This window comes from Crocodylus siamensis, chromosome 4, assembly GCF_052110815.1.
Source record: "Crocodylus siamensis isolate JL-2025a chromosome 4, ASM5211081v1, whole genome shotgun sequence".
Classification (NCBI taxonomy): Eukaryota; Metazoa; Chordata; order Crocodylia; family Crocodylidae; genus Crocodylus; species Crocodylus siamensis.
The window spans coordinates 69,162,337-69,187,323 of NC_143398.1; the positions used below are offsets into that span (position 1 = coordinate 69,162,337).

At 40.0% G+C, this 24,987-nt stretch overlaps 1 long non-coding RNA gene across 1 annotated transcript in view; it reads right to left on the minus strand.

Annotated features, from left to right (window-relative positions):
• Positions 1 to 24,987, minus strand: part of LOC149865843 (uncharacterized) — a 73,276-nt gene that overhangs the window by 40,088 nt on the left and 8,201 nt on the right. The window contains exons 2-3 of the long non-coding RNA XR_016441558.1: positions 6,885 to 7,045; positions 3,967 to 4,078 (exon numbers count right to left, since the gene is read on the minus strand). This is a non-coding gene — a long non-coding RNA (uncharacterized LOC149865843). The remainder of the gene's footprint in view (positions 1 to 3,966; positions 4,079 to 6,884; positions 7,046 to 24,987) is intronic.

Below are 24,987 nucleotides of genomic sequence, written 5' to 3' on the forward strand. Positions count from 1 at the left end.
ACCAGAAGAGATCTCTAAAAAGTCATCCAGTTCATCTCCTGGCAATAGAATTCCTATACACAAAATGAAAAGAGATAAAATGTTTGACAACTAAAGCTATAGAAGTAATCTTAATGCTTAGTACAATAAAACTACATGTACTGTAATGTCCGTTGCTGTAGAATTATTCACCTTACAAATCAGAAAGCATCTAAAGTTTTTAGGGTCACATTCCAGTCCAGATAACAAAAAATGGCTTAGTTGAGTTACTTCTCATTTAGAAGCAGAGTAAGAGACAACAAAATATGTCTCATCACAATTAAATATAAATTAATGTTGCATTTCAGTCACTATAAACAAGTGCCCCCTCTTTAATTTAGTCTGATTTCTTTTATGTAGTTTACTGGTTCTCTATTTTTAATTTCTGGATACTTATTGCAAATCTTTGACACTGGTCTTTACTCCAACTGCAAAGTATTTGTTTCAGTATAAAAAGGAACAAAAGCAAAACTGATATAAATGTTATATGAAAAGCACTTTCTACTTCTGCCTTAGTGCAGACTGTTTCCAAACATGTGGGCCATGCCCCTTTGAAGGGGATATGATGGACAGGTTTAATCATAGCATCATATCTTTAATTAATAAACAAGTATGGCTAAACTTGCTATGGCTACATAGAAAGACTTCACAGAAAGACTTCCAAACATGACACGAGTGTAACTGATGCAGAGATTTCTGTTTAAGTTCACAAAAAGCCAGAAACTATAGCTCTGAGGAATAAATTCCCTCTTTCATTTTAATGACTGTTAACCATAACACTTGAAATGGCAACACTGCTATCCACTTTAAATGGCAACACTGCTATCCACTTCTATTCTTATCAATATGTAAGAAAGATGAAACATCTTATGAGAAAGACCTAAGGTCAGGGGCAAGGACAATGATGCAGCAATAGTGGGAGGAAAGTAGACAAAATGTATAAAATAAAATGTATGCCATTAAAATAAATAAAGGAGTTGAAAGGCAGGAATGTAGGGCAGAATTGGTTCAATTTCTGAAAGAGACTCAAAAGGCTTTCAAAAGTTTGAGAAACACTGCAGATACAACGATTCTTCTTTTTATAGCCAGACCTAAACTATGGGATTTATTCCTACAAGAGATGAGAATACCACAAACATCACAACTTTCAGCATTAAATGAAAAATGTTTTGCTCCATCTTGCTTTGCCTTCCGTAGAAATGTTTCATGAAGACACACATTTTTCCCACTCATTCGCATTATCAAATAGACTATAAACTATATGAGCTAATTTTTAAGAGTGGCTGAGAGGAAGAAAGAGAAATCTCTAGCATTATTGCCATTTTTATTTTTAAATACTCAGGAGGCACTCAGATAGTTCAATAATGGGGTCATATACATTCCCAAAAAGACTGTACAACCATTAGTACAAAGAATGATATTCAGGACAACAGCTGCAGGGACTGATGTTGTACATAAAGAAATTTTTCTGGCTCACGCAGCTCTAATGGTGGATTTGGAGACATTCAAATCAATTTCCAAGCAAATGACAAGCCAAACCTATTTAATAATAAAGACATCTTGTTGAGGCCAGTCATTCAGTCTCCAACAGTTTAAACGTTCTTCCATCTTGAAATGAATTTAATCTACCTTGGAACCCAAATCAAATTGAATATAATTTGGCTTCAGAGATTAATATGAAAATAAATACAGCATCTAAAAGAGCTAATGGAAATACATGATATAGCATAAGTGATGCCATGTGTTGTTTATTGAGAAAGATAACCAGAAGACTTTGTCATAACTTTGTCTATGAAATGGACATATACCCTATCCATAGAAAGACCCTGTTGAACAGGAGTGCTTTGAAGCAACTGGATTCATAAGGGAGGTCGGAATTTAAACTGGAATTCTTCTCCGAGATATTTTCTCCTGCTATCCACCTGTTAATTAAGAAAAGCCCCTTTTTTTTTTCTACAACTGCCTACTGCTAATATGGCTAATCTCTATATGAGGTCATCAACGGTTGCCAGCTGATGGGTCTCCCTTTGGATTTTCTTACACGGTACAATAATTCACCCAATAAAGATGCTGCTGAACACAGTTCTAAAACAAATACAAAAGGTAAAACCAGTGAATGCTCCAGTCATTCATATTTGCAGAAAATGTTTATTTCCCCATGCCAGCACACCTTGCTCTGCATATTCTTTCGCTTTTAACTGGCTTTCTTGCTAGCATAGCAATTTTGAACTCCTACCTTCTTTTACAAAAGTAGAATCAGGAGTCATTTAATGCTCCTATTTGAGTACTTTTAGAATAAGATAAAAGTTAAATCCTGCCATAGCAGCTGTGGAAAAGAAAAGAAGAAAAACCTGGATGCTGTTGGGGAGGGATCACAAGCTTTCATTCTTTCTCTGAAGACATGCACGAAGACAGAGAAGATGGAAGGGATGCAGTTTACTTAGGTCCCAACTTTATTAACTTATTTTGGAACAACTGTCAATAACTTGTATAGTCTCCACTTTTCTTCCTTAAATATTTCCATGTGGTGGAAGGCTGCTGTCATTCTCCAAGCCTCCACAGCTGTTCACCAGATTTTGCTTTCCATTCTACCTCTTGATTGAGGGATAAAGTACTGGGAGAGAGGGTTATCATCTCATTGCTGTATGAGATTTTTGGAACTTCCAACCCCTCATTCTCAGGTTCCTTTAGGAACAGCCTTCGCCTAAGACCACTTTCAGTTCTGGTTTAGCAGTCAACTGGAGACCCTGTGGAACAAATACCTAGCATCTGCCACATGGAAGTAAAATCAATGAGTTTGGTTGCCTTCCCTGCATTTCTCATTCTGTTCTAAAAGAGTTAATCATTTATAGTGGTTGATGTTGTCATTACACATAAACTCACTAGTGCCAAACTAAAACTACTAATTTCAGAAATATGACATAAAATGAAATAGGTGCAAAACAAGCTTAATTTATACAAAACTCTTTTTATCAGAATGTTTCAGATGACTGAGGTTTATCTCTATAAAACATGTACAAAGCCATTTCAGTAAAACAAAAGCCATTTGTATTGTTTTCCTCCCTGTCTCCTTTTAAGACAAATCTTATTTACACAACAGTTAAATATTTGCTTCTTTTAAGATGAGAACTTCAATACAACATCAGCAAAGGGAGCTAACTAGCCAGTAAACTCTTAGGCCAGGTGAGAATGTGCACATCTATCTGAATATATAATCTGCTAATTTGTTCATCAAAATATTATGTATGCATGCAACAGCATGTGCACTTACATGTGCCTGTTCACAGCTTTCACTCTTGGAAAAATTGACTCCTAACATTCATATCATATTAAAATGGAAGATTCGAACCATACAGAAAGAGAAGACAAAAATCAAGGGGATTTGTTCTTCTATTAGAAATGTGTCTTTTGACAAAATAAAATCACAAAAACACAATCCTTCAAGCAGGAGGGACTGAAATATTACTTCCCTTCTATTCATCTACCAGGTAATTAGACTCTCCCTGGAAAAGGAAAGCCTAAATTCATTTGGTACAGAAAAGGTAGGACCACTAAATCCTGGAAAATTGCTCAATCATGTTTTTAAATTTCTTTTCCATATGAAGCTTTATGTGATTTTGCAATATACATTTGCTTTTAACTACCACTGAATTTTAGAAAAGGTTTACAGGGTCTTTAGTACAGCACATTGGACTATCAATTTTATTAAAAATGCATTCCATAAATATAAAAATGTCATATTATGAAGTTGCTATATTATCTCACTCATGTAGTTTTGAATAAGTATCCCTCTTACATGCTAAAATTGCCTCTACTGCAGATATCTATCAAGTTTAACGATCACACACAATGGGTCTGATTCTCTTCTCTCGTTAGCGCTATAACTCTATTGGAGTTCCTCTACCGTACATATAGTGTGAGATCAGAAATATGTTTCTTCCTATTTACCTCAGAAGAAATGGGATAAAATTATACACAGGACTGGTGCCAGCTGGTGCCAACATCTATTCCAGAAGAATACTGCTTTCCTTGTTCATGTGTTTAATAGGTAGAAAATCAGCTGAACAAAAGAGAAAAATAAAGTATATCAAAATAGAACATATTTCATCTGGATCTTTACATTTTCTGAATGAAATATCTTAAAGTATAAAACTGAATCAGATACGTGTTTATTGCTCATAAAAATCTATCATGCCCATGATTTAAATGGTGAACTACTTGGAGAAAGAGTATTTCTTCACATTTTCCACAAGAAGTCCTGCTAAGTTAAACTAATTGATCTTTTCTGGAGGACATTTGTCTCCATTTCTGAACAAAGAGTAATGGAAACATAGCATTCTATCATTCTGCTACACTTAGTCCAGATCTAATAGATATTTTTCCCTAACATTTTAGAAATATACATATATAAAAACCAATGTCTGCATGGCCCAGCAGGAGACAGTAAAATACTTCACAAATACCATATGGAAGTTTAACTATGTTTGTAAAATATAAAATGCTCCAAGCAATCTTTGCAAACCTAGAACTGTTTCATCTCATTATAAGCCCTTTATTTTCACCTAGTGAAATTTAATAGATTTCCTCTTATAGGATCTGTCAATGCAATAGACCTCTGATGTTTTAAAAATGCCCCAAAATACTGATATCCATATGTGGACATGATGCAATACATACATAATAACATTAGTTTTGATCATATATAATCATAATGCTATTTCTACATAGTGTAGCATTTGGGAAATATCAGTGTTACGGCTTTATTTCACTCTGATAATAACTAAGGTATTTGAAGTTAAGGACTAACTTTGTATTTTATATATTTAAACATCAATATAAACACACACACAAGCAAAGCAGAATGTTTATCTACTGTTATATTGAAGAAATAGTATTAATCCTACATAGGACATATAAATGGAGCAGATTAGCATATTTTGACAAACTAGTGCTTAGTCAGACAATTCTAAGTCACTAAAACTGAAAACAAATGTGGGAAAGGGTCAGTTTCAGAAATTTCTCATTTATAAATTTTAGAAAATGTTTTAAATTGTTGGAATGAAGTATTTGGATATTTTCTAAATGAAAATTTCCAATTTATTTTCCCAGGTTGACACGACATTGATTTTTTTATTTTTATTTTTTACTTTGTCTTAGTTTGGGATTCAGAAAACATTTTTAAAAAAGTAAAATTTTCCCAGGACAGAAAAAATACTTCCCCCACCCCAAGGCTTTAGCTATGAATTCAATTTAAGTCTAACATAATTCTTTGCTAAGAAACCTTTTTCTATATAAAAATAAGATAATGTCCTTGTACCTTACTTACTACTTGAAATCTAAAATGGCATTTCATTTCATGGACATTTTAAAAAATGCTTATGTTATTCACATCAAGGTTTCTGCTGGTAGGGAAGCAATTCTTTCCTGAATATTTTGTAGAAGATACATCACTTGCATATAATTTAATGGTCATCTACCTTTGTCAATGAAAATAATAATTCCATGTGGCAAAATAAACATTCAGAGTGAAATCCTGAGGGGCAGATACTCAGATATTATCAACTGGAAAACACCTATTGATTTAACAGAACTAGGAATTCAGACACTGACTTCAATAGCTTGCCTTAGTTACACTAACCAGAAATCTGGCTCTTAGTGCTTAAATAAAGAACTGTTTATATATGCAATATAAAACAGTTCAGAAAAAGTTGATTCAGTTTATAGAAGTGTGACTGTCAAGTATTGCCATCATAAGGTACATTGTGGACTGAATAAGTCTAGATACAGATGCACCAGCTTACCAAGTCTTCTCAGATGATATTTACATTTAGTATTTATTTTTAAAGAGGCATCAAAAGAATTGTGGCTACACATACTTGTTTGATATATTTTTTGGATGACTAGATACATAAAATCATAGGATACAGTATAAAACAAATAACAAATACATATTATATGTTCACCTCCTAATCATGAAGAAAAAAAGGGCCTTCTAATGTCTTTAATACTATATAGTGTAGGCCAGACTTTCACAAGGTAAAGCCTGACATCTACCCATATTTTTATTATCCTAACTTTTGCACTTTTGAATATTTAGACAATTTTGAGGTTAACCAAAGTTTACTATAAACCTTTCCACTGAGTTCAAAAGGCTTTGTATCATATCCTTAATACCTTTTTGTATACAAAATATTAAATTTATGTAGGCAGATTCAGAAAAAAAAGCATGAAAAATAAATGAACAAATTTTTGATTTTGTTCTCTTTTTTTGGTAATCCTAGATTGAAGGTTAAACTAAGAGTCAAGGTATCTGTAATTGGTACTGGTAAATTTCTTGTTATGCTTTCTGTAAAATGGCTTGTTCTATTAATTAAGTGGGAAACAGGTTCTGAAATTACATATATTATTAATTGACTAGTTTTATACCCCTCTTCTGTGGTATTTTATTGAACTTACAATTCTTTTTGTGTGATCTGCATATTGTGTTTTTTGGTTAAATATTTTTAAAGCAGTCATACTGTCCAGATAAATAAAAGCCAAAATAAATTCTGTTCATGAAAATTTTATTTTGGTTAAGTAAAATATATATGCATCACCTACACATTTGACTGCATCCATTTACAGACAAAATCTGCCTTCCTAAAAAATTATGTTAAAAAACAAGGGACAAAGTTAAAAGCTGGAACACTTAAGCAGAGATCTTTTTACAAGGGTTCTATAATCTGAGTTCATCAATTCCACATGTGGCACTCCCTCCTTGAAATCAATGGGAGAACTGAGTGGAGATTGACAGCAAAATCAGGCCTTATACGTTTCTTAGTAAGAAAGAGGTTTAGGCAAGATAGAATACATGGAGTAGGACATACCTTATCATGAAACTGTATCCTAGAATGCACCACTGTAAAATTTTAGCCTTTCATGTTTATTGTCTCTCAGTGACTTCATGCAGTCTGTATCAAAAATGCTTATTTTACAAGGCTTAAAATGTTTTTTTTCCCGTTCTATATGCCAGCCACAGGAAATCAGCCTGGAACAAAGAAGTCAAGAGAGTGAATCTCAAGTTCATATTCATCATCATTACCGATAAATAAAGATCTGTAGCTGGACCTCAGTTAACAACTATGCTGTACGAGGCAGATAATGATAGAAATCAATCTCTGCTAGGTATACTGGCTCTACTGAATTAAGAAAAACAGACAAAACTTATTAGCAAAGTAAGTAGCTATAACTTGGTGTTCAGTATGGGAGTAGATCTGTTCAGTGAGCAGGTACAACTTTTATTCTACGTAATTATTTTTCTGACACTGACTACCCATTTAAGGCTTAGATTTTCAAAGATACCTATGATAGTTAGGTGCCCAATGTATTCCCAATTTCAGGTGGATATACGAAATCCTACCTCTCCTTAGGTCTTTTAAAAAGTCAGAGCTAGCACTCTAAGGACCTGATTTCAAACCAACTGTAGACTGAAAGTGAAATAACTGTGTTAGTTGTCAGCCTTCTCTCTTTCATTGGATTATGTAGTTTAAATCTTCTTCATGTAAAGTCAATAATGGTACCTTGCTATTTACGTTAATATAATCAGGATTATGCCTGTATTCTCTTCACAAAACAACAGTTCATTTGACATGACTGGTATTCTTTCTCAGGAGAAAATTAAATCTCTAGTATTTTTTTAATCATATTGAACTCAAGAAGACAATTTATTTTCAGGGAAACATTAACTCACCAAAGTGCAATTTGGAGTCAGGGAAAGCTATGAACAAATTCAGGTTGAATTTGGTGAATAGTTTGAAATGAAAAAATTGAAAACCAAAAATGAAAATATTGGAATGGTTCATTCTGGCATTTATGGGGAAAAAAGGTTTCGAATTAGGGAGACAGATGCATAAGGAGCCTTAAGTGCCTCTCACAAACTGAGTAGGTGGTTCTCTACTGACTGGGAGTTGAGTTGGAAGAGGGGAGATCTAAATTTAAATTCTCATTCCAACCCAAGCATCCTCCATACTGAATGAGAGTTGTGACCACAGCTTTCAACCCAAGCATCCTCCATACTAAATGAGACCTGTAACCTGTAACCATAAGTTATAGGGGCAGGGCCACCACAACCACTTGCTCTTCCTTATTCTGAATGGCACTGAACTCCCATTGTGTATCTAAATTTTCCTAAATTTGTTTCACTTGTTTTTTTAAAAGCAGTTAAAAATGCCAACAATCAAAAAAAGCTTTTCATTTTGGATCAAACAAAACATGATATTTGGTCCATTCTTTTATCTTATCCCCCTCTCCTTCCTTCCCTCCCTCTGCACCCAACACCCAATTCTTTAAAAAAAAAGCTTTAGGTGTACTCAGAACAATTTTTTCAACCTTTTTATTTTTTGGTTTTGCCACTGAACCAAAAATCAGTTATTCATATACCTCTATGGGTCCAATTGCAATTATTTTGCTAATCATCCTGTTCACATTCTACAATATGACTCTGTCCACACATAGTGCCAAGTCTGTGACTCTTTTTACCCCTCTGTATGCACTTAAAATTCCAGTTGTACAATGTTACGGTCTCATTTGAATGAGACCTACAAAGTGAGTAAGTCTTGAAGTATCTTCTCTCTAATGGGTCTAAACACAAGCTTGACATTTCTGTGTTTTGTAACATACATCTGGAAACAATAACAAAGTCACTTTGCCTGTAAGTAACTTTATCCATACTACTTACAGCTTAAAGAACATTTTCTTTATATTGCTATTTAAATAATTTGACCAAGAGGTCTCTCTGAAGCTGGCTGGCTCTTGGTCTTGGCTAAAGAGTGAAGTGTACCCTTTCAGCCTCCAAATGTGATCTTTCCATCTTTTTTGCACCCCCAGAAGTTACCTAACAGAGCCAGTGGTGCTGGTCTGTCTGCTGGATTCCAGAAAGTTTATAATTCATTAACTGGAAAATCTATATGATGAACGTAAAGGCACAAAATACAGACTCAGATACTATCTTTAACTAAACTCTCTCCCATAGTATTGGGAGAGTTTTGCAAGCATGTTTGGCAAAATAAATAAAAAACAGAATTAATGGCTGTATAAAAGCAGATATACTGAAAAGAAAATGAAATTAGAAAAGCATAGCTTTCACAATATACCCATATTTTTTAAAAAATAGAATACACATCTCCCAAGATTTTCAGAAGGCATATGGAAGGCTTTATTTTTATATATTCTGGTAGGATCAAATGAACTCCCGTGGCACAACTTTATGAGCACTCGTTGTGCTCTGGTGAGGTACCGGAGGACTGGAAGAGGGCCAACGTGGTCCCCATCTTCAAAAAAGGGAGGAAGGAGGACCCGGGAAACTATGGGCCGGTTAGTCTTTCCTCGATCCTAGGCAAGCTGTTTGAGAAAATTATGCTGGCACACATCCAGGAGGGGCCAGCAGGGGACTGCATGCTTAGGGGCAACCAGCATGGGTTCATCAGTGGCAGATCCTGTCAGAGCAACCTGGTGGCCTTTTACGATCAGATCACCAGATCATTAGATGCAGGGGTAGCAGTGGATATAGTCTTCCTGGACTTCTGGAAGGCTTTTGACACTGTCTCTCACCCCGTTCTCATTAAGAAACTGGGGGGCTGTGGTGTAGACACCCACACAGTCAGATGGGTCGCCAACTGGCTGGAGGGCCGCACCCAGAGGGTGGTAGTCGATGGGTCCTTCTCAGCCTGGAAGGACGTGGGCAGTGGGGTTCCGCAGGGCTTGGTCCTCGGGCCCACACTGTTCAACATCTTCATCAGTGATTTGGATGAGGGGGTAAAAAGCACCCTGTTCAAATTTGCTGATGACACTAAGATGTGGGGGGACGTAGGCACACTGGAAGCATGCAACAGGCTACAATCAGACCTAGACAGGTTACAAGGCTGGGCGGATGAGAATAGAATGGGTTCAACACAGACACGTGCAAGGTGATGCACCTCGGGAGGAACAACCGGCACCATACCTACAGGTTAGGGAACTCTCCTCTTGTCAGCACGGAGGCAGAAAGGGATCTGGGGGTCATCATTGACTCCAAGATGAACATAGGCCGGCAGTGTGGAGAGGCAGTTAGGAAGGCCAACCACACCTTGTCATGCATCCACAGATGCATCTCGAGCAGGTCCAAAGAGGTGATCCTCCCCCTCTATGCGGCACTGGTCAGGCCACAGTTGGAGTACTGCGTCCAGTTCTGGGCGCCACACTTCAAGAGGGATGTCGACAGCATGGAGAGGGTCCAGAGGAGGGCCACTCGTATGATCAGGGGACAACAGGGCAGGCCCTATGAGGAGAGGCTACGGGACCTGAACCTGTTCAGCCTCCAAAAGAGAAGGCTGAGGGGGGATCTTGTGGCCTGTTATAAACTAGTCAGGGGGGATCAGCAGGCATTGGGGGAGTCACTGTTCACCCGAGCACCGCCAGGAGTGACCAGGAATAACGGTCACAAGCTGGCAGAGGGTAGGTTTAGGTTAGATATCAGGAGGCGCTACTTCACAGTCAGGGCAGCTAGGGTCTGGAAGCAGCTTCCAAGAGAAGTGGTGCAGGCTCCTACCCTGGGGGTGTTTAAGAGGAGGTTAGATGAACATCTTGCTGGGGTCATTTGACCCCAGTATTCTTTCCTGCCATGGCAGGGGGTCGGACTAGATGATCTGCTCAGGTCCCTTCCAACCCTAGAAACTATGAAACTATGAAACTAATAGCACTGAAAGCAGTGAAATCAGGCACTTGTGTTTATATTCACTTGTATAAAATGCATTCACTGACAAAATAATTTGCTCTACAGTAGATTGTAGCTGTGCGAAGAAATAAAACAGTGTATACCCCCAATCCTGTGTTTTTTTGCTTAGGCTCTGATTTTGCAAACCATCCCTATGCATCAAGCATGTTAGTATGTGCTTAAAAACTTTGCTAAATTGGAACCTCTATCAGGCAAAACTCTCACTGACTTAAAGCAAAGGAGTTGAGTTTACTTTTTATGGGCACCTATACATGTGCAGAACATGTGCTCCAATGCATGCTAATTAGCAGGCGTTGGAGCAGACTTGATTAATGGCATCTACTGGTTAATTAACACACTCCAGCAGCCTCTGTGTCTTATCTATTCACCATTTCTGTGCTTCAAAATGACAGTGGGGGTCAATTACAGCTCATGGAACAAGCTTTAGTTCATGTGCCCCCACTGCCATTTTGAAGTGAGGGATGCTGAATACACATGACCCTGTGGGCACTTTAATTAGAGTATCTCTTGAAGCCACTCTAATTAAAGCACCCTACCCTCCTCCAACCCGGAGCATGTGTATAGATGCCCAATGACAGTAAGATTTTGACTCTGCAATGCGCTTCACGTGAGCAGATCTCTGCACCTGTATAGAAACCATACAAACTCAATTAAATTAAAGGAACCAGCTGGACAAAGTCAGAACCAAATAACCCTGTTCAGTAAAAATATGATATGAGATCAAGGTATGGATGCATACTGCTGCCCTAGCAAGAGTCTAGTAATTTCTGAAAACACAAGACAATGAACACCACTAGATGGCTAAAAGACTGCTTAAAAGCATACACTCTTCTTAGAGGACTGGTAATAGAAAAGCTAAGACTTCTTACTGCAGTTTTACAATCATACTTATAAACTATCTGTTTTTCTGCTGTATCTGTATCAGTAGCATCTGCCTTTTCTGTGGGTGCATCTACATATCCAATTATACTCACATGATTAGTAGCCTCTGTGAAAGACCCTATGAGGGGAGGTTGAGGGATCTTCAGCCTTCACAAGAAATGGCTGATGGGAGACCTTGTAGCCGCCTATAAGTTTATCAGGGGAGGACAACAGGGAATTGGTGATGTGCTATTTACCAGAGCTCCCCAGGGAGTAACTAGGAATAATGTGTGCAAACTAGTGGAGAGTAGATTTAGGTTAGACATTAGGAAGACATTTTTTACAGTAAGGGTGGCCAGAATCTGAAATGGGCTTCCAAGAAAGGTACTACTACTAAGGTACTACTAACTTGGAGGTCTTCAAGAGGAGGCTTGATAGTCACCTGGCTGGGGTCATCCGACCTCGATCTTCTTTCCTGCCAGGGGCAAGGGGTCGGACACGATGATCCATTGTGGTCCCTTCCGGACTCTACAATCTATGAATCTATGAATTAGCATGTAGCAATGCACAGTTCATGCTGGAATTTATTTCTTTCAGGCACAGAGTTTACATGTGTCCTCAGGACCCCATCACACTGACTCGGAGTGGAGCACCAGGCTGGCAGGGGAGTCAGCCTGCCAGGCTGGGGCTGGTCTGCTCCAGTTCAACATGCTATGGATGGGCTGGCTGGGGCACAAGGATGATGCTATAGTGTAGGGCTAGCAGGCAGGCAGCCCCTGCACTGTAGTACCCTCATGTCCCAGCCAGTACTGGTCACCATCTACATGTGCATTTTGGCACACATAACTACTCTGCAGTAGGATAGTACTTGTCCCAGAAAGTACTATCCTACAGCAGATTTAATTAATTTAGTGAACCCTAATACAGGCACACATGTAGACAGTGACAATTTACTATGGAGCTAATTAGTCAGCTCCACAGTAAAGTTCACATGTAGATGCACCCTGTGGCATTAGTCAACTGTGGAAAGGAGAGAAGGTCTACAAGTCACTGACGTTGCATTATAAAGTAAGCATTTTCAAAGGACAGCATTGCCATGGAGCATCCTGCACAAATGAACTTAAAATCATGAACTATGTACTATCACACCTAAATGACAAGACAAAAGACCTACCTGTAACAGAATCACTCATGGCTTCCACAGATTATTTTAAGAGTCTCTCATTAAAACTTTCTCCCAGGAAAAATGCACAGCCAAGTGTGACTTTGGTGATTTTCTCACTCTACTTCTTAAGAATGTCACATTGTTTCTTAATGTCCCTCTGTAGATTGGGTTTAAACAAATCCAGATGAGATCTTAAACTATGTTGCTGTTGTTACATTTCTAGTAGCATACACTGCTAAGGCCACTAGAAAATTCAAAGACTTATTTTGCAAGCTAACTTTTTTCTGTGAACATAGCACAAGTTGCTTGCTTGCATGTTCTGGATAAAGCTTTCTACTGATCTACTTGTGGCAGAGTGATAAGGTGTTAATATGACATGACTGATACCATTTCTGTCCACAAACAATTGAAATTCTTCAGATGTAAACTGAGACCCTTTATCACCTATAATGTGAGGAACTAAGAATCACACTTTGTTCTTTGTTTTCCCTTTGGCATAGCTTCTCCTTTCAACTTGGCTATTCAGGTTAGTGTTCTGAGAAAGGAAAGTCAAATTTCTAGTTGCTTGCTTTTTGTGTCCCAGACATTCACTGCAGATCATATTGCATCCTAGGAAGGGTAGTGGCCCCATGCTGGCTGTCACCCAAAATAGGGGTGGCCTTTACGTAGCCTCTCTCTCTACTACACAGGCAGGTAAGCTAGGGCAGAAATTACACATAAGCCAATATAAGTGATCAGAAACCAGTTCAAATCTGTAACACAACAAAAGTTCAGTGTACATAAACTGCTTTCAAAATGGCCAAAACTGATTTAAGATAAACCTGGATGGAAGTAGTATCATACTTAACTGATTGAGGTGAAATCACTTTATTGAACTTCTGTCCCAGATCCCCTCCAGATTCAAGTTAATTCACAGTTCCCCCAGCATCCCAAGATATTTTGCACATCCCCACAACCCTCCCCATCCACACACAGGATAGGTGTGGCCCAGCCTTGGCCCAAGCTGTCTGCTCCAGCCAAGCAGGGAGGAGTGCTCTAGTGCCCCCCAGGTTCTGGACTGGGCCACAGCTGCATGTAGCTGCATTTCTGGAATCAAAAGTGAAAGTCTGTTCACTTGCTTATCGGTTCAGTCTACTCAGTTTAGACTAACATTGAAGATTGAATCAATTCAGCCTCAGGCTTTTTGACTGTACTTAGCAGTAAAGTACAATTGAACTTAATACTGCTAGGAACTGGGTATCTGGCTTTTCCCTTAAAGGCCATGAGACTGGTTGCCCCATAACCTTGTATCTGAGGTAAATTCTGTGTTGTTTTCATTGCAAAAGTCTGCAGGTAAGGAGAAGGAAGAAATAGCTATATACTCCTTCTTCCACAAAACTCAACTACAATTTACCATTGCACATCAACAGTATCTCAGGGAATAAGTGGGAGTAGATCTGGAATTTAATTAAATGTTATGCATAGATAGAAATTTGAACTATCACATTTGATATCTTGAAAAATCTCTTGAATATTTCCCAGAGCCTTCTTCCTAAAAACTACAGGTATAGCCAGAAAAAGAAGATAGAGGGTTACTTTACCCTTGCGCTTTTAGTAGGAATTATACATTGAGATCAGGTGTTAATATCCTACTCTATTGCTTTTCAGAAATTGCAATGGATTGAAACTTTGAGCATGAACAGGGGTTCACCACTCTCCTGGTAGAAACTACAAGGTTAGGTACAGACATTCAAAAGCTTAAGGTGGAATTGACCCAAGTTACTGTAAGTGGAGTAATTTAGATCAGCGGTGAACAGAATACACATCTGCCCTTTGATCAGGGGGCAAATCTTAGACCAGTTTCTGCCATTTTTAAACCAGTGTGTGTGCGCCAAACTTCTGTACAGGCTATAGACCAGTTTCCAATCACTTATACCTGTAAAAGTGTAATGTCTGCACCTGAACCAAGTATAGAAGCATTCCCTGTACTTCCCAGGGAAGCACATCTCCTCTAGGAGAAAGATCTTCCAGGTTGATATCTGGAATATCTCCCCTGCAAGAGAAACTGTTTTGCAAGAATAACTCCTGTACACACCCCTCCCACTCTGATCCAGGAAGGGAGTGGAGCAGCATGGAAATTCCTCCCCACTCCCCTTTCCTGAGACCTTGGTCTGAGGAGGAGAGGGGTTACCTTGATGCTCCAGTCCCCACTCAGACCGTGACTCCAGTCTGGAGAATGGGTGGTGGGTTTGCCCTGCTGCTCCAATCCCCCTGCGACTGAGAGGAGTGGAGCTGCTGCTGCTACCCATGTCTTCACCAGACCAGGATCACCCCAGTCTGAGGAAGGCACAGAGAACAGATGAGAGGGAAGAGCTGCAGGTCAAATGCCTGTGGTGCTCCCTCTGTCATAAAAATTTCTAGTCATAGAAATAACTCAGCACTAGAAGTAATGCTTGTTTGAGGTCTCTGTCCTATCTAGCATCCTCTTTCCCTGACTGCTGTTCCTCAACAACCTACTACATCCTTTCTGTATATTTCAAAAACAAAACTATATGTACTGACAGTGATATTTTAAAAGCTGGCATAATCCAATTTTCAACAGCCACATTATGTTTTGTTTTGGGTTATAACTGTTAAAAGCAAACTGCAGATCCATTTTCTCAATGTCATACAGTGTAAAGTCCCTGATACTTTCATTTGACAAAGATGCAGAACAACATCAGCAGCCAGCAGAGGGAGCCAGTGATTTTTTTAGCTCCTTTACCATCCTAATTAAATCTGAGACAAAGATGAAAAAGGCAATGTAAAAAAGGAATGTTAAAAATTACAATTTTAGTATGAATATATGCAAGACAGAATAGTCAACGTATTGTTTTTTAACTACTCCCATATATTTATAACTTTACAGCTAGAACTCTCTAACTATAATCTCTTGCCTTTTTGTGTCTATAAGTGCTCTAGTAGAAGTCAAAATAATGCCTTCATTTGAGTCTTTAATCTCCAGTTGTGCAAATACTTATGCATGTGCTTAACTTTGCTTAGTCCCAGGAAGGTTATCTGAATAACATAAGGAAAAATATGTATTTTCTAGAGCGGTGATTTTTAACTAGGGTGCCATGGCACATAAGCCTTGTCCCTGTCTGGATGATCCTCCACCCAACTGCCTGGCCCACCTCCAAGGACTGCAATGCATGAATTAGGTTTTTGAAATTGGGTGCTGTTCAATTCACAAAAGTTATGGAGGGATGCTCTGAGCACGTCTACACATTTATTAATGTGCCGTAGTTACTGTGCATTAAGTTTAGTACTTGGTTAACCAAATACTAAATCAATTCACAATAACTTGTGGTACTGTACAGTTTTGCGGGCATACAGGTTTTTAGCCACACTTATTGTGCAGTAGCTTAATACTACCGCACATGTAAGTGTATTAGCAGGTTTTCCTTGGCACACTACTGCACAGTTTTATTAGACTACTGCACAGTTATTATCTCATGTAGACATGCCCTCTGAGTCCAAAAAAAGGTTAAGAACCACTTATATAGTGTCACCACACTGGGCAACAAGGCTCCCAGGGATCCCAGGTGCAGGGGGGATTCCCTCCTGACACCCCCAAATGACGGAGGAACAGAGCCCAGAACAGGCTAAAGGGCTGCTCACCTTCCCTGCAGTGACCTGTGCCCAAAGAATGGAGATGTATGCAGTATCTCTCCCACGCTTTAGAAGCACACTCTCCCTGTGTGTGGGAGAGTATGCAGCTAATAACATCATAAAACACTGCCCTGGGCATCAGCAAACCCTGGGAAGTAGCATGGGACCAAAGGAAGCACGGGCTGCAAGGCATGCCCTTGCAGACCCAGCAGAAGCTGGATAGGATGCTGTGGGAGCACCCCCATGCTGGCATGGGGGAGAGCTGGGAGCATCTCAACCCCTGAAGACCAGCAGTGGGACCTCAGAGAGTGACTGGTGGGACCCACCACAAGAGTGAACCCACCAGACAGAGCTTCTGATATACGAGTCCCACTCCCTGGGTGGCACCATGCTAGATGCCAGGGTACTTTTGAAGTTTTGGTTTTATTTTATTTTTGAAGCTTTGTTGCCACAGAAGCAGGGTCATCCCAGGAAAGAGTACCCTGGCACAACCCCAGGGGACCCAGCGGGGAGAGCCGGTGGTCACAGACTTTTCCTCTTTAGAGGGGATAGCCAAAACAGGGCAGCTTCCACCAGTTACCCCACAATTTGAACTGAACAAGGGAGAGAGTTAACTCAAGTGCAGGAGGAGTGCAACAGATTAAGGCAAGTGGGCAGCAGCTGAGTTCCTGTTGCTGTCATGACTTTATTTCAGTTGGTGAGTGGACAGGGTGTAGGGAAGGCAGAGTTCCAAGTCACTTGCCTTTGCATCAAGCCAGCCTAAGGGTGGAGGAGCATTCTATCTCCAGAGGAACCTCCCAACTTTCTTATACCATCAAGACATGGCAAGTGAGTGTGGCAGAGCATTTGCAGTGCCTGCCACTTTAAAAGCTGGGTCAGGCATCGAGCAGGTGCCTGATGGTGGCAGTCATTTTGAGAACCTAGTATAGGAAGGCTGTAGTGTGTTGCTGCCAGCCAAGGCAGAAACATCACCTAGCTGAGCTGCAGCAGGAACAACCAGGAGGTAAGGGCAAGAGCTTATGGGGATGGCTAGGAAGCTCTTAGTCCAGGGCATGACCTGAAACTGCACCCTGCTGGGGATGGGTAGCCAGTGGGGCTCCTCGTGGCACAGGAGTCCCCATAAAATGCCAGGCCAGTTACCACCCCAGTGAAAGGTGGGTCAGGGTGCCTTAACCCTGAGTCTCCACAATACTTTGGGTACATGGGGGCCAGGCATGGCTACAGCCACCTGAACGCAAAGAAGGTATAAGACCCTGGCAGGGTCAGGCACAGCTGCAGCCACCTGAGCCTCCACAGGGGAGGGAAACCCTGGAGCTCCAAATGAGAGAGATATCAGCTGGCAGAGCTGAGGCTCAGGAACAACTTGCAGGTTTATGAGCTACGGCTATGGAGGTGGAGGAGGCTCCTAGTTGTGGGCATGACCTAAAACTGCACCCTGCCAGGGGTGGGTGGCCTGGTGGGGCTCCTGGTGGTGTGGGAGTCCCCAGGAAATGACAAACCAGTTATCAACCCAGTGAAAGGAAGGTCAGGGTGCCTTAATAACCCCAGGTCCCACAACTAGGTCAGTAACCCCATAGTACGGCCAATAAGGTGGAACTGTGAGAGAGAGTGGACTAGATGCTCAAGAAGCCTGACTTGAGGCACCCTTGACTGGTCAATTCTGGGACCATGACCAGAAGGGTCAAAAGGGCCAGGGGCCCATCAAGGGATGCCCGGAGTTGAGGGCCTGGGGTTCTGACTGGCCTTCTAGGTGAGGCCAGGGCCTGTGTGGCCAAAGGTCCCAGGGGGGCCAAGCCCAAAAGGGAGAAGAGTGAAGGGGGCTTGGCAACCCAGAATGAGGGTAGAGTAGGTCACCTGATGAGAAGGAGTCTAGTTGGGGTCCAGACCAGAGTGTTATGGGGCCAGAGATGTTAAGAACTTAGATCACATTTGAGAGGCATGGGCTGCGGGGTATGAGAGGTTTCGAGCTGCAGGTAGTGCCTCCTGGCATCAAGGCATGTAATGGGCAGTCTCCCGCATTTTACCACCCGTTTTGAGAACAGCAAAGTTGTGGCAGATGAGACTGGGAGGATTGCCTCACAGACAGGTGGGTGGGCTGGTGTGAGACCCAGCCTCGAGAACAGTCCCCTGTCACAGTGAGCAGGAGGAAGATCCACCCCAGGCTCTAAGTGCCCAGCTCTCCCTTGCTGGGCATATACAGATGTAAGGACTATTTTGGGTGATAACTTTTACTGGATGAACTATTATATTTGGGAGAAATCTTAGACAAACTTTCAGGCATGATGTACCCTTCCTCAGGTCTAGCTACATTATTTAGACTGCTTCTAGTCATTCCCATATATAGTACAATCAGTTTCAGAAATCCTTTATCAGTTTAATCTATATCAACTATATAATGGATGTTATTTGTTTTCAAATGGTTCAAAAGTAAAAAAAATCCAAAAAAACTTCAAGAAAAACAATTGTTTAAGTATACTGTGTGTTTAATATTTTTAAAAAGTGTTATATTTAGGTTATAAACAGAATAATTTACACATAATTGCAATTTATGTGGCCCAAATTCCATGTGTTAGTTAGTAGACTTGCCAGATACAAGAAAAAATTATTGTTAAGGGTCAAGTACAATACATGTAATGAAACCACTGCCAAAGCCTCTACTTACATGAGTAGGTCAATTTAAATACTAAAGTGTGCTTCAGCAAAATCTGTTTATAACGTATCCAGTAACAAGTCCTCTTATGTTGCTTCAGACAGCAATGATATTGTTGGAAAAATCCAATAGAAGGAGCTGCCATATTTTAAAATGCCCAAAACTTTTAGGTCTAAAAGAATGTTAAGAAAAATTAACATCCATAATGCTGCTTCTCAAATGCACATTCTCAATAAATAAGCATTGAGAATTTCAACTGCATAGACTATGCCTTTCTAATGAAACTTAGTGAAAGAAAATTTGCCTTAGCTTTCTACAATATACTTACATATAGCTGTGAATTAAAGTTATAAAACCTAAGTATTAAATCTATTAACATAGCATCCAATCACCAATGGTAATTTACTACTAAAGGCAACACTTTCAAAAGTAATTTTGGGTGCGCACTTCAAAGATGTCTCAACTTGGAATCTCAAGAATTGAGGATTCCTGCCCTCCCCCTCCCAAAACAATGGCCACTTTTGAAAAATTGGCTGCAAATGAAGTGAAATACTCAGTTGCAAGGATTTTTTAAAAAAAATAACATTATTACAGAAGACATTTTAAGTTTTATTTCATGGAAAGTATTCAAACCTGGGTGATTTTTTATCACTGAAATGCTGAGCCCATCATCCTAATATACAGCCTAAAATTCTATACTAAGATTCATGGCCTAACAAAGGGGTGGCCAGGTCAGATATCCTGGGTGCCAACTTGAGGGGGAGGGGCAGAAAAAAAGGGCTACTACTATGGCTACATGGTCAGGCTTACAGTGAGGTTGTAACCCGAATTGTCCCTTCCTCTGTGTTTGGCAGCTGCCCCAGGTGCCTGGCTGCATTGTTACACCTCTGACTGGTGTAACAACACTACTAAAGATACAGAGATTTTACTGAGTTATAAAAGTGCGCTGAACTGAAGTTTGCTAAGAGGAGACAGAATCTGAAGCAAACCTGAACTACTCCAAATCATCTGAATTTCATACTGCAAGAATTTTAACAACATCAGACATGAAATCTTCCCATCCACCTAGAATCAGTCTTATTCATGTTGAATTCACTGCCCAAAGGCCAGGTGCCATTTGTAGAATATTCTCAAAAATCATTATCTAAAAGACACAGAATATTTAACTTATTTCCACAATAGTAATAAATCATGAAGTGTTGTCATTATCACCTCTACCACTGTATGACTATAATACAGATAAAAATAAATAGCTTACCCATAAAAAGAAGAATTCAGATTCTGTCTTATGGTGAAAAGGAAAAACTAAACTGCTGCTCACTTAAGTTGGATGGTAAGCAGAGAATTTACCCCTAACTGGTTGGACTTAGCATGACTTTAGTTAATTTCTCCATAAAAATATCACTTTCCCCTTTAGTTACCATCTCCCTTTCAACACCTTCTAATCCCCATCTGTTTTTAGCCCAATTCACATAAATATTTCATAGAAAAATTCAGCTTAACCAAATGCTTCTTCCAACATCACCACTGTTGACTAAATGAGCTCTTAAGGTCCCTTCCAGCCTTATTTCTGTAAGATAATGAAGCTTCTGGCAAATTCCAAGTGGCCATAGATTGGAATGATAATGTTGATTTACTGATGGCCTTCTTTTTCACCTAACTCAGGAGCTCATATAAACTTTTTAAACAACATGAGCCAAATGCATACCAAATACGTACATAAGCAGTAAAATAGACTCATAACTTTTGTATTAGCCTTTGTTTGCCAATTTTTTTATCTCTTGAAAATAAGTTTCTGGAGCTTTCAAACAGTAGCCTTAGTCAAACATCAGTGCAAAGATACTTTGTGTTTTAACTCCCCATAAATAAATAAAATGATTAATGTAGCTATACATAGATATATATTACTGTACTTCCAAAAGCAAAGTAGCCAGCTTTTTTAAGTAGTTTAATTCCACTGACTTCTATGAAGCTATAGAGATCTATACCAGTTGAGAATCTGGTCTTCTAAACTGTTATACCCATATTAATATACATTAACTCTATTCTGGATTTATAATGATTTAACTGACACCAGAATCTGACCTGCAATCTATGTCTAAACATCTTTAAGATTGTTTAAAACAATAAAATATGGCTGTTATTTTTTGGAAATATTTTTATACTAATGACTATGGCCTTTTGTCAAGCTACAAAGCATTATAAATGATAAAATATTGTTAAAAAGTCAGTTTAATGTTGTTAATAACTATAAAATGTCAAATAAATTGCTGGCATTGGGAGCAGAACCTCCCTACAATGGTCCTGTCTGCTTTCAAATAAGGTAGTCAGATCTCTGAAGGGAATTAGATACCTCATTCCATTGTAATCATGCAGTGAGAATAACTTTATTATTTTCAGAAATTAGTTTTACAGCCTGATTCTGATCTGAGACCCAGGTGCAACTTCATACATTCAAGGACCATCCAAAACCTATCAGCATACTGGATATCAGTAGTATGCCCTAAGGGTGCACTCTCTGTGTACGGTTGGACATATAAATGTGGGGGGTAATACACTTTATGTAAGCCAGGCCCATTGTGCACACTGGAGATTCCTTTAGTGACTCCACTCCCAGAAACCCCTTGCAAGCCATCTCCCTGTATTTCAGGTACTCCAAGCATTCCCCTTTGTATGCAAGGGTGTCACATTTTCTCCCTATCCAAGTAGCTTTGCATCCTCCCCCTAACCTAAGGGCTTCTTTGTCCAATCTCATTCTTCCCCTAATCCTTCCCCTCCATTTCATAGTTTCATAGTTGGTAGGGTTGGAAGGGACCTGAGCAGATCATCAAGTCCGACTCCCTGCCATGGCAGAAAAAAGTACTGGGGTCAAATGACCCCAGCAAGGTGTTTGTCTAGCCTCCTCTTAAAACTCCCCAGGGCTAGCACAACTTCACTTGGAAGTTTGTTCCAGATCCTAGCTGCTTTGACAGTGAAGTAGTGCCTCCTGATGTCTAGTCTGAATCTACCCTCTGCCAGCTTGTGACTGTTATTTCTAGTCACTCCTGGTAGTCCTCGGGCAAAGAAGGACTCCTGCAATGCCTGCTGGTCCCTCTGACTAGTTTGTAACAGGCCACTAGATCCCCCACTCAGCCTTCACAGTAGTGATTTCAAGATCCTTTTCTGCCTCTGCACTGACAAGACGGGAGTTTCCCAGCCTGTAGGTATGCTGCTGGTTCTTCCTCCCCAGGTGCAGTACCTTGCACTTGTCAGTGTTGAAACCCATCCTGTTTTCATCTGCCCACCCCCGTAAACTGTCTAAGTCTGATTGCAGCCTATTCCTCCCTTCTAGAGTGCCCACATCCCCCCACATCTTAGTGTCTTTCCTCCTTCCCCTATATCAAAGTCCCCCAATTTCCTACCTATCATCAGCTGTGTGCCCCACTCTTTTTCTGTCATTCCCACCTTTCCTTCAATATCTTCTTCATTCTCTTACACTGCTCCGATGTTCCATATTCCCCCGCCCCTTGTCAGGGGCTCTATATACTTCCTATCTATGCAGGAAAAGCATGCTTGCTTCTGAATCTGCTCACAGAATGCTCCACATTCTTCCTGTGTGCCTGGTCAGCTCCAATCGTCAGTGTATGTGTAAGGTACACAGACTGCGCTCCCCACCCATACCCATTGACTTGCAGAAGCCTGTTTGGAGCTGATTCAGGTTAAGAGGCAATAGAAGCAGAGGATGTTTGCTACAAGCATACAATGATTGGGACACAGGACATATCTACACATGCAAGTACAGTGACTGAATAAACTTCGGAGCTTATTGCTCTGGAGTTAATTGCTCCTAGGTGTGCCATTTGAATGTGTGCCCTGGAACAATTAACTCTGGAGCAATAAGCTCTGCAGTTGATTCAGGCACAGCATGTGGAGCCTGGGTGAAGCAGCCCCAGCTGGCATGGGGGGCCTGGGGGTCAGCCTGCCAACTCAGGGCTGTTCCCCCCAGCTCAGTGTGCTGTGGAAGGGCTGGTTGGGGCATGAGGGAGCTTCAGCACAGGGCTAGCTGACAGGAACCCCCCTGTACTGAAGCACCCTCATGCCTAGCCAGCTAGGCAGTGTCTACATGTGTGCTACTGCAGAGTTGTTTACTCCAAACCAGGATAGTACTTGTATTTACAAATATGATCAAGCTGGAGAGTAAATTCATTTACTCCAGCCTAATAGGGGCACATGTATAGATGCCAAGACATTTACTGCACAACTGATTAGTCAACTGCATAGTAAATATCTTGTGTAGATGCACCCACAAAACGGAATCATAGGGAAGTTTAAGTTAAATTATATATAAAAAAACCCCTCTCACTAAGTGGGTAGAAATGCACTGAACCAGACTACCCAGAGAAGTTGTGGAATCTCCATCCTTGGAGCTTTTTAAGACCTGGGTGCATGGAGCCTTGATTGGGATGATCTAGTTGGGGAAGGTCCTACTTTGAGCAGGGGGTTGGACTACATGACCTCCTGAGGTCCCTTCCAACCCTAATTTTCTATAATTCTATGATTCAAAAATAGCTAAAACTAGATCTCTGAGGAAAAAAGGCATCACTGAAACTCCCTCATAAACCCCTTGTTTCTACAAAACTATAAAGACTCAAGCAAATATATACCATAAGCTTCAGGAAAACAAATGTGTTTCTCATACAAAATAAATAAGAGCAGACAAGAGGAAAAAATAAGATAGAATTCCTAAATAAATTGCTAGAAGTAGAAATGAATTTATTCTTACATGCAAAATCCTCTCCTCACCTGTATGAGTATGAAAATCACCATGGCATGCAGAAGACCCTTACAAAGTGGTAGTATTCAAGACCTTACTGGATGTGTCTACTTGAGACGCTGACTGTGCAGAGCCTGATATGACTGCGCAGTAGTGTCATGTGGCAAAAAGCGTGATACGATGCTACTGCACAGTAGTATTAAGCTATTGAGCATTAGCATTGCAAAAAAGGCGCTCACTGGTATTACTGCGCATTAGCTTGGGTTACTGAGTATTTATTTAGTACTTGTTTATTCACACCTTTCATAAGTCTATTTGTTCCAGCCTCATTTAATCAGTACTTGTTCATACAAGTACTAAATAAATGCACAGTAACCACTGTGCAGTAGCATCGTATGTAGACACAGCTACATGAGGTTTGAAAAGGGCTCAGTGGTCCTGTGAAATACACTCTCTCTCTTACAGAAATTTCATTACAGACATGGAGCGCTCTTGTGTGAGTAAAACTATCATAGTCCTGATGCATGAAATGAACAGTATTCATTTAGATTCTACAGAGCTCATCACTTTCCTCCCTGTGCTACAATGCACAGCTTTGAAAGCAACACTCAAAGATTTGCAACTTTTTAGAATGGTGACCCCAACAGTGGAAAGGGATGAAGGTTGTGTATGCTGTAGGTCAGGAAATAATTCCAGAACTTTCCCACTGTACAGACCTCCAAAATTCATACTGTTCATAGATCTATTTTTTCCAGTCTCATTTAATCAGAATTTGAACCCCATAGCATTTAAGCACAAGTTAAATGATCAAACCCATGATGTAAGTGCACATTTAAAAGCTGGCAAAATTAGCTCAGTTAGTTCCAATTTCTGTTACCAGGGTTCTATTTGGGTACTGCTAAGGAACAGTTCGATGTAAACACTTAGGAAAAAAAGACATATAAATCAACTAGTGATGTCTCTTCCCTCTCTCATTGTTTTTCATTAACCTTTGCACACTGCTTACCCATGCCTCTGGTCCTGTGTGATATATATTCTAAGATGAATGACAGAAGAGTAAATGTTAGAAAATATGGAATAAATCATGTAGTCTAACCTTCTGCTTTGCAATGCACGTTACTATACAGTGCTTTGTGATATACAGTATACATTTTACACTT